We start from the raw sequence: 4,024 nt of genomic DNA, 5'->3' as shown, positions 1-4,024 counted from the left end.
TCACCTTTAAGGATGGAGTCCAGCAGTCGACCCCGGTATTTAAATAAATCTGGTACTTATTCTATCGGTCTCTTTAGCCGAATCGGGGACGTAAACAAACCAACACCCGATTGTCAGACAGTGAAGGGAGCATCATCATCATCATGTTCGTCTGTGGAAACGTCGAGACGTCCTTTAAGAGAAGGAGCCGTACCTGGTCAGTCACACTCCTAATTCCTTGACCATCTTTAATCTTGTGGCCAGACAAGGTCAAGGCGACTGAGATGAAGTGGATGACCGAGAGGTCTTGCCTCAGCTTCATCTCTGCAGCCGTCTCCTTCTTCGTTCAACAAAGAGTCTACAGGATCCAGTCTTCAGGTGCATAGATAATCTCAAGCCCTAATAGATTAATCCCTCCATAGCTGCCATCTTGACAGGTGCTACTAATCCGGTTTTGAGGGTCTGTGTAAAACAGTAGTGGATTAGGGGTTGTTCCACACTCCTCAAAACTCTGGAATTCCCAAACGGGGGCCCCCCACAACACATACAAGAACATACACTCATATATATGTATATATGTATATGTACATGCATATGTGTGTGTGTGTGTGTGTGTGTGTGTGTGTTTGGTTGCTTGTTTTTAATGGTTAAGTATAATAAAGACAATTTTCGTGGAGTTTTATTCTTCACCAAGAATATTATTGACGGTGAATTCGAACTTTCAGTTAGTTAAGCCGTCATCGTATACACGCACACACACACACACACACACACACACACATACATATATATATATATATATATATATATATATATATATATATATATATATAAGACGGGCTTCCACACAGTTTCCGTCAACCAAATTGACTCGCAAGGCATTAGTCGACCCAGAGCCAGAGTAAAAGATTCTTGTCTAAAATGCCAAGCCGTGGGACTGAACCCAAATGTATGTAATTTAAAGCAAGCTTCGTAACCACACTGCCATGTCTGCGACTATATTTGCGAACACAAAAATGATGGGTGGGGCGGTGATGGTGGTGGTGGGTTCGTGCAACAAAACGCTTTCCAGGAGTCGGGTGGCGGTGGTGGGAGTGGTAGTAGTGATATTAAGTGGGTGGGGATGATGATGGTGGTGGTGGTGGTGGTGAGCTGTAATATTGGTGTGCCGGTGGAGGAGCAGGTTAGCTGTTGGCGATGAAGGTATATATATATATATATATATATATATATATATATATATATATATATATATATATATATATATGCCTCTGTTCACCAGGTAAATAAAAACTAGTGAACTGAACTATAGAAAGAAAATAAAAGCCACATCAAAATGCTTAGCAAAGAAATAGGAAAGAAATGAAACAATTAACAATAGTAAATAGATGAAAGCAGATTAAGTGAAGGAGAAGGAAAAGGAAGGCCGGGGGGGCGGAAATTGGAGCCAAACTGCAGCGGGAGTTAAGTTGAGTGAGAGAATGTCCATTAGTCGAGGCGTTTGACACGTAAAATATTGCCCTGTTTATAATTTGTTGTATAAATAGACATGAGTAAGAAGGTTTGAATAAATAGTCACAGATCGAACCAGGTGTACGAAGAGATTTGATGCAAACAGCCACTTCATAACTAAATGCATATGTTTCTTTCTCTTTGCTGTTGCACATATGCGCGCACACACACACATACACACACACATATAAATATACGTGCATTATATAGACTGATAGGTTGACAGAGATACATACATACATATATACAAATATGTAGCATGTATTTAAATAACATTGTTATATAACCATATGTATATACGTATATATACATACACACACACATATATATAAACATACATATGTATGTATATATATATATATATATAAATATATATATATATATATATATATATATATATATATATATATATATATATATATATATACTTATATATATGCATGTATATATATGCATATATATATATGCATATATATATGCATGAATGTCTGCATACGTAATATACACAATATACATGAATATTACGTACACTGACTTAAGGTACATATATACATATACGTATATATACATATATATATATATATATATACATATAAATTTAAGCATATACATATATATATATATATATATATATATATATATATATATATATATATATATATATATACACGCATTTAGACCCAGATGCACACATATTCCTGTAGGTAATCTGATGAAGATATTCAAAAACATACAACAACAATAAAACCAACATAAACACGTATCCTTTTACTGACTTCACGTAGAACAGAACTAACATATATAATTAAAAACAGGTGAAGTCTTTGAACAACAACATCCCTAGTAGTAGTAGTAGTAGTAGTAGTAGTAGTAGTAGTAGTAGTAGTAGTAGTAGTAGTAGTATCTCTTTCTTTTATTTTACCACCAGGGCTCATTCATATATACGAATCGAGCATTACGAAATGAGATTCCGAAAAAACCATGCTGCGAATATATATATTTATATATACATCTTAGTTGCATATAAATGGGAGTCTGGAGTTATAGAATATACTGAGACAAACGAAGCATTTTTTAGTTTGGGGAATAAATAAGTAAATGAAATTATGTTTAGTGTAAGGGACTACAAAGAAGGAAAAGAAGGAACCCTACAAATTCAAAAGATGTAATCGTTTCTTCACAGAAAGCTGAAAGGGCTGAATACCATAGGCCAGAAACAGGTAACACGTGTGAATGCGGTGAGAAAGTATTCTAAATAAAAAGTATTCTAAATTCACTCTAAGGTTAATGATTTAAAAGGAAAAAGAAATATCAGTGCATGTGTATTTCGCATGACGACTTTACATTCGGAAAGAAAATGAAGTTCAGATGAAGGAAACGAATAAAGTTCGGGAAGCTTTTATTCCTTCACTCTGAAGCAGGTAGAATATCCGAAACGTCAGATGAATCGTCAGATTTCTTTTCTGCCCGTAGCATTAACTTATGAAGTATATCATTGCTTGCTCAATAAGCATTTGTAGCGAAGTCTGCAAAAATGGAGATCTATTGGGTTGTCAGATAAATACGTTCATAGTTGTTTTATTTATTTATCTTAGTCCTTGTTTTTTATCAGCAAGTTTAGTACATCAATGATCTCTGCCAGCTCTGCCAACAAGGTTGCAAGAAGCACCAACAGAGCTGTTTTTAAGGAAGCGAGGCAAAACCATCGAAATCTGCTGCACGGCTAGATTATAAGAAGCTGAGTCATCGCTCGCTCTTGTAAAATAAAGTCACTACACAGATGCATATGGTGGTGGTGGCGGTAGCGGTGGTGGTGGTGGTGGTGGTGGTGGTGGTGGTGGTGATAGTGGTGGTGGTGGTCGGTGGTGGTAGTAGTAGTAGTAGTAGTAGTAGTAGTAGTAGTAGTAGTAGTAGTAGTAGTAGTTGGTGTTGTTGTTGCTATTGTTGTTGTTATTGCTGTTGTTACTGTTGGTGTTGTCCGCATTGTTCTTCCGAAATGTTTTGCCTCTGCAAAACCTCTCTACATTTAGCATCATGAGGTCGTGATACCTTTTTTTACCCAAATTCTCGACTATCAGCCATTACACACACGCATACATACACACAAACACATACACACACACACACACACACACACACACACACGCACACACACACACGCACGCACAAGCGCACATACACACATACACATCCACGCACAAAGACAAGCTTAAAACACATTCACACTTACGTGTCTTACAAAGCCAACCGTTGATTCTAAAGGTTTTTCCTTCCATGCCATGCCAGCTGATCCCACGTGTCTTCGCTCCATTCCCAAAAATGGTTGACCGTTTTATGTGTCAGCCTCTGCCATGCGTTATCTTAGCAAGTCGAGATAATTTTACATTTACAGCAGCCGTTTAATGTGGGTGGAACTCATGTTCACACTTACCAATTCCGTTATTACATTTCCTATTATCGAAAAAAAAAAGGTTTTAACGAGTGAATATAAATACACACATAGATTCATACACACACACACACACACACACAC

Source organism: Octopus bimaculoides, chromosome 4, assembly GCF_046866305.1.
Source record: "Octopus bimaculoides isolate indiv1 chromosome 4, ASM4686630v1, whole genome shotgun sequence".
Lineage (NCBI taxonomy): Eukaryota > Metazoa > Mollusca > Cephalopoda > Octopoda > Octopodidae > Octopus > Octopus bimaculoides.
The sequence above is the reverse complement of the archived record's forward strand: the minus strand, read 5'-3'. Positions refer to the sequence as shown.